Raw genomic sequence first — 13,261 nt, forward strand, 5'->3', positions numbered from 1 at the left:
ACAGAGTTAACATTTCAGGTCCAGTGCCCTTTCTTCAGAACAAGTTCTGCTCAAACCTGCTAAGATTTTCCAGCAATTTCTGTTTTTGTTTAAAGATATGTTCTTTGTTCAATAAATGTTTCCATATTTTTCAATGTAGAGGAGATATTTCAGCACTACTTTGATTAAAATCTTGTAAATTCATATTGCAAAGTGTCAATTAAATGTTCATGTGCAAATATAAAGAACAAAGTTGAGCGAGATGTGAGTAATCACTGAATCAATAGGTTATGGTTGTCCATTTCTACATTGTTATGCTAGCACTGGATATTAAAGGCATTTTACATTCGACGTGTTCAGGGATGATAACGACACACTTCTGGAGCATCTTATCTCGGATTCTCCAGCATCTGCAGTTCTGATTATCTCTGATCACTTCTGGAGCAGGTGGGACTTGAACCTAGGCCCCCTGGCTCAGAGTTATGGACAAGACCACTGTGCTACAAAAGCCCTCAATGCATTGGATACAAAAAGCATACTTGGGTTGAGTCATCATTTTCTGGAATAATGCTGCTCAAATTTTATGATAAACATACACCATCAATTTACCGCAAAGAGATTAATCAAACTTTCTGCACGGCGAAAGACATCAATTTTTGCTTCTGGAATTTGCATAATCAGTCGGATACAAAACAATATTTATTATTTACTTCATGTTTCAGCTACAAGATAAAATCCAGATGCTTGTTTGTTTTACCAGATGTAATTGAGCAAACAATCATAGAAGAAAATTCCTATTTGGTCAAAAATAAAAGTCATTATGTGCTGCCAGGTGTGCACTGCTGATCCCCACTCCCAAAACCCACCCCCCCCATAAAAATCAGTACACAATAATTCAAACAATACTTAAAAGATAGTTCATTGAGTTTGCAGCAGTCAATACTTGGTGGAAAACTGACAGCATGCTTTACCACCACCCTACCAACCTCCGGATACAACGCATCATCCTCTGACACTTCCGCCATTTACAACCCGACCCCACCACCCAAGACATTTTTCCATCCCCACCCCTGTCTGCTTTCCGGAGAGACCACTCTCTCCGTGACTCCCTTGTTCGCTCCACACTGCCCTCCAACCCCACCACACCCGGCACCTTCCCCTGCAACCGCAGGAAATGCTACACTTGCCCCCACACCTCTTCCCTCACCCCTATCCCAGGCCCCAAGATGACATTCCACATTAAGCAGAGGTTCACCTGCACATCTGCCAATGTGGTATACTGCATCCACTGTACCCGGTGCGGCTTCCTCTACATTGGGGAAACCAAGCGGAGGCTTGGGGACCGCTTTGCAGAACACCTCCGCTCAGTTCGCAACAAACAACTGCACCTCCCAGTCGCAAACCATTTCCACTCCCCCTCCCATTCTCTAGATGACATGTCCATCATGGGCCTCCTGCACTGCCACAATGATGCCACCCGAAGGTTGCAGGAACAGCAACTCATATTCCGCCTGGGAACCCTGCAGCCATATGGTATCAATGTGGACTTCACCAGTTTCAAAATCTCCCCTTCCCCTACTGCATCCCTAAACCAGCCCAGTTCGTCCCCTCCCCCCACTGCACCACACAACCAGCCCAGCTCTTCCCCCCCCCACCCACTGCATCCCAAAACCAGTCCAACCTGTCTCTGCCTCCCTAACCGGTTCTTCCTCTCACCCATCCCTTCCTCCCACCCCAAGCCACACCGCCATCTACCTACTAACCTCATCCCACCTCCTTGACCTGTCCGTCTTCCCTGGACTGACCTATCCCCTCCCTACCTCCCCACCTATACTCTCTCTACCTATCTTCTTTATTCTCCATCTTCGGTCTGCCTCCCCCTCTCTCCCTATTTATTCCAGTTTCCTCTCCCCATCCCCCTCTCTGATGAAGGGTCTAGGCCCGAAACGTCAGCTTTTGTGCTCCTGAGATGCTGCTTGGCCTGCTGTGTTCATCCAGCCTCACATTTTATTATCTAGCATGCTTTACTGTTGGTTTCTTACATGATGAGACATTAAAGTGATGTCCAATTTGTCCTCTCAGGTAGACACAAAATATCCTATGGCTTTATTTGAGGAAGGGTTCGGAAGTTTCTCTCCAGCATTGAGGCCAACTGTTATTCCTTTCTGAATATCAAGAAATGATCAGAGATAATGGGAGCTGCAGATACTGGAGAATACGAGATAACAAAGTGTGAAGCTGGATGAACACAGCAGGCCAAGCAGCATCTCAGGAGCACAAAAGCTGACATTTCAGGCCAAGACCCTTCATCAGAAGGGTCATTCTGATGAAGGGTCTAGGCCTGAAATGTCAGCTTTTGTGCTCCTAAAATGCTGCTTGGCCTGCTGCGTTCATCTAGCTCCACACTTTGTTATCAAGAAATGATGTTGGTCATTCTTTTATTACTGCTTGGAGAACATTGTCCCGTGCAAATTAGCTGCTGCATTTCCTTCATGACAACATTATTTACGCTTCAAAAGTAATTGATTAGTGCAAATGTGCTCTAGAATATCGCAGGGTTATAGTATGAAGGCTAATTTTTGTTTCTTTGTGTTTGCAATATAAAAAGTCACAAGAAATATAAAGTAAAGAAATATAAAGATGAGATAAATGTAAACCAGAGCCAGGTATTAGATCAGTGTATGAGGAGGAACGTAAATATATTACAAAAACAGAGTGTGCTGGTGAAACACAGCAGATCAAGCAGCTTCTGTGGAGAGAAAACATAGTTAATGTTATGAGCCCAGACTGAAATCTGTTACCTGATTGTAAATTAAGCTTAATTCTAAACCAATTTTCAGCATAATTCTGCAGTGAAAAAGTAATAAGACCGTACTTAGATCAAGTACATTATGACTTGGATGCAGCAGTCCCCACTGATTAGACAGTTCCATTCAACTGCTCATTATGAGCTAAACATTGCGTAACTAAACCACAAATAGGTAGTATTTTTATTCCATTTCGTTACATAAATAAATAAATCTGCCTATTGAAGTTTCTTACCCCAGAAGTCGATTTATTGTATTTTGTAAAATGGGTAGAAGATATTAGTATTTCTTTCCATAACATTTTTGAATGATCAAACATTGTGTGGGGAAACACATGATGACCTTTCCACTCATGGCATTCCTCCACATACACTCCTGAGAGGTCAAAGGAAATAGAGAGGTTGACTGTAAAACATAAAATGGTTTCAGTCTAATTCGTAACTGAACACCACCAGCTGAAGTAGATACTTCAGCATAGGTGGCCCCTGCACCACACAAACACTTTAGTCTCTCACGGATCTTTAACTGTAGTGCTTGAGAAGCCACAGGATAAGAATAGTGTTTATTACACTACATTATGTGTTAATCATTTCCACATGCAACTGCACACAACACTGAAAACCCACAAGCAGTGAAGAGATCTCTGCGCTTTATATCAGAATGCAGCACCCACCATTACTGCTGACAAAACTGCCCAATTCACAATATTTAGCGTAAATGCTACTTTTATTTTAAACAACAAACAGGAGATGAAACGTGGCCCGAGAAATGTAGAAGTCAGCAAGGTCAAGTGGATTGAGATGAGGATGCTGCAGTTTTTAATTTGGATCAGTGAAGTAACACATAGACAAAAAGAAAACGTGATGCTGGAAATATGAAACAAACACAGAGATTGCTCAAGAAATTCAGCCAGTTCGGCAGCATCTGTGGAGAGAGAATGAGAATTAGTGTTTCAGGTCAAGTGTGATTCTTCTTCAGAACACTGAAAAAGTCATACCAGTCAGTCAGACTCAGAATGTTAGCTCTCTGAAGAACAGTCATACCAAATGCAGACAGAGGTTCATGCATCGAAACAGGTCATTCAGTCTAACTATCCTCGCCGAGCAGATATGCTCATCATAACCCTCCTCCACCCGGACTTTATCCACGCCTGTCAGGATATCCTTCTGCTCCTTTCACCTTCATATATTTATCTGGTTTCCTTTAAATTCATCTTCTCACCTGCTTAACTGATTCTTGCGGTGGATGATTCTATGTTGTTATCTCTTGTAAGGGAAAGGCATTTCTCCAAAATTCCCGATTGGATTTCAGTAACGATGATGTTGATATTTTTGTCCTCTGGATTTGGACCCCCTATGAAACAGGAACTTTTTTCCCCCTACGTCTACCTCATCAAACACATTCATAGACATAAACCTCAATCAGGGGACTTCTCAAACTCTTCTGCAGAAACAAAGTGACTCCAACTGTTCAGCCTTTTACGAAACATATTACTTTCCTCTACGTGTTGGCATCATCCTTGTGAAGTTCATTATTTCTTATAATCTTATTTTTACCTTCTCCAGTTATCTATATGCTTTTGATAATGCAGATACTAGAATTACATGTGGTCTAACTAAGGTTCCGTACATGTTTATTGCACTAGAACTCCAGGTAATAAGTGTAGTCATAGCAAGGTTCAATCATAAGCAATTCCAAGTATTTGCAATAGTGAGGTTGCATTATAAAAATAAACACATAATACAGTTTGTAGTCAATTCATAGAATATTTACAGCACAGATGGCCATTATTCAGCCTGTTGAGCCTGTTCTGGTTCTGTGCGAAAGCAACTCAGCTGGGTTCACTTCACTGATATTTCTCCATAGCGCACAATTTTTTATTCTCTTCAGATAATTATCTGATTCTGTTTTTAAAGCCATGATTGAATCTTCATCTGTCAAGGCCTCAGACAGCATATTCCTTATCCTAACCACATGCAAATTAATTTTTCCTCATGTCATCTTTGATTCTTTTTCTCATTCACCTCAAATCAGTAACCTCTGGTTCTTGACTCTTAATATTTCACTCAGTTCAATCTGTCAAGCTACTTCATGATTTTGAGCATCTTTCCACCTTTGCTGAGTCTGGATGATTTTAGGATCTATGGTTTGTAATAATGACATGCATACAAAGCTCGAAAGGCATTTTGACTGTAACATTCGATAACAATTTGAAGTTTTATACCACTATGAGCATTTGCACAATTTTATATTTTACCGCTACATCTCTTTTAAATGTGAGTACTTTACACTGGTTGGATTCCTGCTGTTTTTTTACACCATTTAACTACATTAACCAAAACAACCCAAAGTAAATTCTTCCTGTGAAGCATGAAAACAAACTGCCTCTTAATCTACCAGATGTGTACGAGAGACTCAAGCTGTCACAAGCAGTGATAAAAACAGAGTTTAACAATACTTCAAAACAACTTGTTCTTTAATTTGTTCTCCACAAATATCTTGCACCCACTAACTACATTTTAATCACCATCTCATTTCCAAATACTAACATAAATAAACAACCCCTAGTGTGAGCTTGTGTGTCCGACTCTGGACAGAAGGATTCATGCTCCTTGCTGGGGGGGGGGGGGGGGGGGGGGGGGGAGAAAGGGAGGAAGATGGTCTAATAAGGGTCATCACGCTACTGCTTTCATCTTGTTATCTCCTTCCTTCAACGTTTCAATCACTGTCAGGGAATGAGTGTGCAGAGCTTGTTCTGAGGAAGTTGTGCTGCCCTCCATTTCTAATGACTTTTACAGTAGCTGTTTCCCTAGAAACACAAGCTCCCTGAAAAATCAGCTTTGCCGAGCTGCAAATTTAAATCAACATCATCTCATGATGTCTTTTGTGAAATACTGAACTGCCAAGCATCTAACACCAAGAGGTTCATGGCCAAGAGGCGGTTCTCCCAGTTTCCTGTGTACAACAAAGAAACCCCTTTCTCTTCAACATAAAAAAATCTCTTGGCAAATTTCAGAGCATCAGCACAGAAGAGAGTTTATTGGAAAATAAGGCTTTCTTCTTTTTGTTAATTTGCAGCATGTGTGCCAATTGGATATTCGTCGGAGGCAACAAGCTCTGTTCTAAATATGGGTCCGGCTTTGCAGCATGCTAAATGGACTTTTAGGGCTCTCATTTTTATATTCTGCAGCTGACATCATTGCTGAATTATCTTTAACATGCAATGAAAGAAACACCCACAGGTTTCTGTCAATTGGTGCCAATTAATAGCAACAACCACATCCGAACTGGGAAGGGAGATCATTGAGTTTTGGCCCACAGTGCAAAGCAGGTCAGCTACTCTTTCTTCAGATTCCCATTGCATTGGTAGTGATACATAACGGCCCACTGATCTGATATTTCCCATATAGCACTATCAGCCAATGGCTATAATGCCTCCAATGATTCCTCATTCATCTTAACGTCGAGTACTGAAGCAAAAGAAAACAGAAATTACTGGGGAAACTCAGCTGGCATGGTAGCATCTGTGGAGAGAAAACAGGGACTCAAAATGTTCAAAGATAAATGGGAACTGCAGATGCTGGAGAATCCAAGATAACAAAGTGTGCGGAGCTGGATGAACACAGCAGGCCGAGCAGCGTCTCAGGAGCACAAAAAAAGCTGATGTTTCGGGCCTAGACCTGAAGCTTTTGTGCTTCTGAGATGCTGCTTGGCCTGCTGTGTTCATCCAGCTCCACACTCAAAATGTTCAACCCGTTTTCTCGCCACAGACGCTGCCACACCTGCTGAACTTCTCCCACAATTTCTGTTTTTGTTGGTTTCAGATCTCCAGCATCCACAGTTCTTTGTTTAATTTTAGCATCGAGAACAGTCAGGTTAGGACAACACGGAGCAGATGCAGAAGTGTGCTCTGGGGGTTTATCTATCTTGACTCCAATCCGGGCAAGAGCCTGGAGCCATACTGACATTGCCCCAATGTGAAAGTTCACTAGCTTGATTCTGGTAAGGAAACATTGTCTTATGAGAAGAGGTTTAGTAGGTTGGGCTTGCAATTATTGAAGTTCAGATGAATGAAAGGGGACCTTATTGAAGCAGAAGATTATTATGGATCTTGACAAGATAGATGCAAATAGACAGTTTCCTCTTGTGAGAGCTTCTAGTACCAGAGGGCATAGTTTCAGAGTAAGGGGTCACCCATTTAAGACAAATATGAGGAGAAATCTTGACTCTCAGAGGGAAGTGAATTTATGCAATTCTTCACCACATTGAACTGTGGGTTTTTACGTAAATTCAAGGCTGATACAGGCAGGTTTCTTTAATCAGCAAGGAATCACAGGTTATGGGGAGAAAGCAGGAAAGTGGAGTTGAGGATTATTAGATCAGTCGCAATCTCATTACCCGGTCTGGCAGACTCCATGGGTTGAATGGCCTACTTCCCTTCCCACATCTTATGGGTTAAACTGATGCCGTTAGAACCATTAAAGCAGATGCGTTAATCAGCCACTTACTGGTTCAAGTGCACTGTTCTCACTAATTTCATTCAGGATCTATTTGGCAGAGGCCCATAGAAATACGTGACTTTATTTTAATTTCATAGACACTCAGCTTTGTGGTAGACTCATGAATTACAATAGAGTGCATGGTATTCTTAGCTATTTTTTGCTCTTCAGTCTTTGTGTGTGGAATAACCGGGGTTCAGTGAGATGGAAGAGGAAAAAAAACTTTACGTCTGGCTGCTGGGACTGAGGTCAAAGGAGCAATCATAATATTTGGAGGGAACTGCACGAATATTTGGAAGCAGTGTTTACAAGTGACATCTATTAACAAAGATTGGTGAGAAAAGTATTGGGATTTCTTAACAGAAGGTGGGGAAACACAGACAGAGGAAATCTTGTAATGACAGTTGAGCAAAACACTCAGGTGGCATGGAGTGAACTGATGGGCCATAATGGGTGTGAAGCTTTTTGCAGATGGATTGGAAAAGGTGTACTGAGAACGTCAGATAGCCTGGCTTATTTATTTGTGCCCTTCATACCAGCATCTAAGAATCCCTCCAGTGTGGAAGCACACAATGCGGCCCATCAAGTCCACACTGATCTTCCAAAGATCTCTTCTCCTAGACGCACTCTCCTACCCAGCATTTCCCATGGCTATTGCACCTAGCATGCACATTTCTGGACACAATGGGTAACTCAGCATGGCCAATCCACCTAACCTGCACATCTTTGGACAGTTGGAGGAAACCACAGCAGCCGGAAGAAACCCACGCAGACATGGGGAGAATGAGCAAAGTCCACACAGTCGCCCAAAGCTGGAATCGAACCTGGATCCCTGGCGCTGTAATTTAGCAGTGATCACCACTAAGCCACCAGGCTGCCCCAAATGCCTTCCATCTCCCTGAATGCTTACAGCCAAAGTAATTTTTAAATACCATAAGTAGTGTAATGATACAAGACTCTTTGGTAGCTAATTTGTAAACAGTAACCTACAAACCAAACAAAAAAAGATTCAAAGGAACAATCACCTCATGACAGTTTCTGACAGGTAGAGGGACATAGATAGAGGAAGAAATGCAATGACCGTAAAAGCCAAGCCAAATAAGGAACATTTATCCAAATACTTTAAAAACCAGTTAGTGCTTCACAAAATTAACTTGCTAAAGTAAACTACACTGACTGCTGTGACAGTGTGCCTCCAAGTATAGATCATAACTCAATACCATTAACAGGGAAAGCAGGTTCACAGATAACAAATAGAAAAAAAAGTGAACTCATTGTAAAATAAAATGGGTTGCGAGGAGCACAATGTTATATCAAACTCATTTAGATTTTAACACAGGGTCCAACAGGGACTTTTCACCAGCATTAAATCCTTGTAAATTTCTACCACGTTATTTTCTAGTCTATGCAAGGGACGGAGCTTGAAGGATTTAAATTCCGGAGATAAAATATTGGTAGCACTGTAATCTAAGTATATGGTACTGCAAAGTTCAATTGCTGCATTTCAACCAACTTCAACCAAATAAACTTTGATTAATTATCCTTGATTAAAACCCTCAAGATAATAAGATTAACATTTCCATAAATCTTTCAGCATAATTGGTTCTTTCATAGCTCTGAATGATTTTCTGTGGTTAAGTGCAGTTTTACTGTTAGCACAGCATCTTTTCAACATTTTCTAGTCAAAATAGCCAAGTCACAATTATCCCCTTAATTGTCCAAAGTAATCACAGAAAATCGCAAAAATAGATCAGTTATACAGGTTACCTTTAAATTGCATTTACCTCCAATTACTGTTCAGGCCATCATCCTTTAACTGTTATTTTTGAAACACCTATCACTGGAACTTTTTTCTTTCTTTTCCACCTCACCCTAGTGGTGCAGTTATGGAAACCCAGTGTGATCCCCTTACTTGATAAAAAATTAAAGAGTTAAACTAGAGAACATTCCATAACTTATAGAACATAGAACATTACAGCACAGTACAGGCCCTTCGGCCCTCGAGGTTGTGCCGATCTGTCATACCAATCGGAAGCCCATCTAACCTACACTATTCCATGTACGTCCATATGCTTGTCCAATGATGACTTAAATGTACCTAAAGTTGACGAATCTACTACCGTTGCAGGCAAAGCGATCCATTCCCTTACTACTTTGAGCAAAGAGACTACCTCTGACATCTGTCCTATATCTTTCACCCCTCAATTTAAAGCTATGCCCCCTCGTGTGATGGCCTAGTACTGTTATTGCTGAACTGTTAATTCAGAGGCCTAGGTTGTGTCCTGGGGACCTGCACTGGAATCATGACAGACAGTGAAATTTGAATTCAATTAAAATCTGGAATTAGGAGTTTAATAATGCCTATAAATCCATTGTCATTTGTCAGAAAAAACCCATCTGGTTCACAAATGCCTTTTAGGTAAGGAAACTGGTCTGGTTGACATGTGACTCTAGATCCACAGCAATGTGGTTGACTCTCAATTTCCTTCAAGTGGGATGGGCAATAAATGCCAGCCTAAACAGCCATGCCCTCACCCTGTAAATTAATTTTAAAAACTGTTGAGCTGCACAATTATATTGGTGACGAATCAGGATGCAGTGCGTTCCAATCAGTGTGCTTTGGAGAGAGTACAGAAAAGGTTTACAGAAAAGGAGTACAGCAAAAGGTTTGCTGCCTGGTATGGAGGACCTTAGCTGTGAAAAAAGTTCAGATAGACTGCGAACTGGAACACAGGAGGTTGAGGGGGGCGACCTGATAGAAGTTTACAAAGATTGTGAATGGCACAGATAGAGTGCAAAGTATGAGGCTTTTTCATAGGGCGGACAGGTCAATTCACAGGGGACACAGGTTCAAAGTATGTGCGGGGGCTGAGAGTGTTTAAAAGAGGTGTGCGAGGTAAGTTTTTTCACACAAAGGGTGATGAGTGCCTGGAATGCATTGTCAGGGAGCTAGTAGAAGCATGCACAATAGCAGCATTTAAGAAGCACCTGGACGAATACATAAATAGGAAGGGGACAGAGGGAAAGAGAACTGAAAAGTAAAGACAATTTTAGTACGGAAGGGCAAAGTGTCAGTGCAGGCTTGAAGGGCTGAACGGCCGGTTCCTGTGCTGTACTGTTCTATCTTTTTAACCAACTTTGCAATTAAAAATGAGAAGGTGTTTTAAAACATTTGCATAAATGAACTTTTGAAAAAAAAGTCAATTTGGGCATTACTGACTAGGCTAGCAGTGATTGCCCATCGCTGACTGTCCTTAAGGTGGTGGCAAGCTGCCTTCTTGAATCACTGCAGTTTGTTATGGCATAGGTATATCCACAGTGCTGTTAGAGATGGCATTCCAGGAATTTTATCCAACTGTAGTAAAGGAATAGCGATATTAGTTCTAGGTCAGGCTGATGCGAGGCCTAGAGACGACCTTACAGTTGTAGTGTTCCCACATATCTGCACGGGTCATGGGTTTGGAAAGTGTCGTTTGAGTACCTTTGGTGAGTTGCTGCAGGGTCCACGTGTAGACGGTGTCTCAGTGGTAGAATGAGTGAATGGCTCTGATGATGGGCTGCTAATGTCATGGCTGCTTTTTTCAGATGGCATTGAGCTTCTTAAGTGTTGTTGGAGCAACAATTATGCAGGTAAATGAGAAGCACTCCATTATATTCCTGACTTGTGTCTTGTAAATAGTCGACAGGCCACAGGGAGGTGAATTACTTCGCAGAGAATTCTTGACGTCTGGTGTGCTGCTGTAATCACACTATTTATAGGAGTGGCCCAATTCAGATTCTGGACAATAGTAACTCCAAGGGTGTGGATTGTGGGGATTCAGCAACGGTAATGGCACTGAATGTCATGGAGTGATTTTTGGAGTCACGTCGTTGGAGTTGGTTATTGCCTGGAACTTAGTTTAACTGTGTTAACGTTTCAGGTTCGGTGATCCTGAGTTCTGAGGAAGGGTCACCTGACCCGAAACGTTAACTGTTTTTTCACTTTTGCAGATGCTGCCAGACCTGCTGAGCTTTTCCAGCAACTTTGTTTTTGTTCCTGATTTACAGCATCTGCAGTTCTTTTTGGTTTTTACTTGGTTTAATTGTAATGTTCTGAAAGATAATAATTTGGTTAAAGCTGGAGGTCTTCAGGATTCCCAAAATAAGATGCTCATCTTTCACACTCCAAACACAAGACTGAATCCTGTTTTTTATACGGCCGACATTGTACACAGAGTAGCATCATGATAGAGATTAATCTTTTTACATTTTTGGTCAGGAAAAGATTCAGAGTCAATCAACCTCATTCGTGCATTGTTTCTTTAGTTTATTTCCCAAAACTCAAATGGTTGAGAAGAGCCTGGCTGGCTTCTTGAAATCCATTAAGATTTCTTATTCCACCTGCCGTGCCAGTAATCTGCTGGTGAATTTCTCGTGAATAGAACATAGAAGATTACAGCGCAGTACAGACCCTTCGGCCCTTGATGCTGCGCCGACCTGTGAAACCAATCTGAAGCCCATCTAACCTACACTATTCCGTTATCATCCATATGTTTATCCAACGACCATTTAAATACCCTTAAAGTTGTCGAGTCTACTACCGCTGCAGGCAGGGCATTCCATGCCCTTACTATTCTCTGAGTAAAGAAAATAGAACCGAATATTCTTTTTCATTTCTTACTGTCTTGTTGTTCATAATTTGTAAAGATAATTCCTTGTTTTTCTCTAAATGGAAGCAGAAACAAATGGGGTCAAACTTTTCCAAACCTTTCAAAAGTTCAAACACTTCTATGGTATCTTCCCTCAGTCATTTCCTTTCAAGTAATAAGTGACACCAGGAAACAATGCACTCTCTCAGTTGTACTCACATGCAGCGATACAGAAGGCTGCTCATAACAGCATACTGGAAAAAAAAAAGGAAATGCACTACAATGAGATGAACAGAACAGAACTTGCTTGAAAAAAAAGTTGACACTACTAAGTCAGTCTCTTTCTTGTACATCGATCCTTCAAGTTTAGATAGCAACAAGTAACCTTTCTTCGTATTCCTCCATTGCCATTTTAAATGCCTTGACTTGATCACGTCGCCTGACTTCTTAGCTCAAGGGAAGCAAGCCAGGTTTATGCCATCTGTGTTCATAATCCAGTCTCACCATCATTTATCTATAAGTTGCGATAGTGAATGTGCACAAGCTATTTTAAACACAGGAGACATCAAAATCATTGCTGATTTTATCCCCCCTGATACGCACATGCGTTGTTGCTGCAGGAACCATCGATGGTTATCAAATGTGGAAACATTGGAATGATTTAAATCATTACTTCAAGCAGAGAGATTGATGCTAATAGTAGAAAGTCAACTGAGGCAAGCTAATTTGGCATGGATCAGTAATTCAACCTGAAACCAAGGCAGTATTTCTTGCTGAACTTGAAAAAAGTATCCACAAGGGTCAAGGAAATCCTGTTGTATGAGTTTCATCCATTTTCAACATCAATTTGTTTCTGTGTTGCCAGCTAAAGAGGTCTCTGTCATTCATATAGAGTAAAACCCACTGATTATCTTCTTTGTTTTATTGGGGGGGGGGGGGGGGGTAGGGAGAGCGCGAGAGCGAGCGCGCGAGAGAGAGAGCACGCGCGGGAGAGAGAGCACGAGCGAGAGAGAGAGCACGAGCGAGAGAGAGAGCACGAGCGAGAGAGAGAGCACGAGCGAGAGAGAGAGCACGAGCGAGAGAGAGAGCACGAGCGAGAGAGAGAGCACGAGCGAGAGAGAGAGCACGAGCGAGAGAGAGAGCACGAGCGAGGAATCAAGATGAAAAAGAAAATATTATAAACAAACTTGAAGAAATTAAACTGAAAATATATGGAAATTTTCTGAAAGGAAAATCTTTGCCAATTTCACAAAAATATAACTAGCTGTTTTCAGAGCCAGACAGGTTGTTCAATAGTAATACCGATGGAATACATTGTTAGAATTCTATTTACATCTCAATCAGCTAG

General features: G+C 41.5%; 1 protein-coding gene across 5 annotated transcripts in view; it reads right to left on the reverse strand.

Annotated features, from left to right (window-relative positions):
• The window catches only part of tbck (TBC1 domain containing kinase), a 187,913-nt gene that overhangs the window by 33,289 nt on the left and 141,363 nt on the right, over window positions 1-13,261 (reverse strand). The gene's annotated exons all lie outside the window — the stretch shown is intronic.

The sequence above is a fragment of the Stegostoma tigrinum genome, chromosome 1 (assembly GCF_030684315.1).
Source record: "Stegostoma tigrinum isolate sSteTig4 chromosome 1, sSteTig4.hap1, whole genome shotgun sequence".
Classification (NCBI taxonomy): Eukaryota; Metazoa; Chordata; class Chondrichthyes; order Orectolobiformes; family Stegostomatidae; genus Stegostoma; species Stegostoma tigrinum.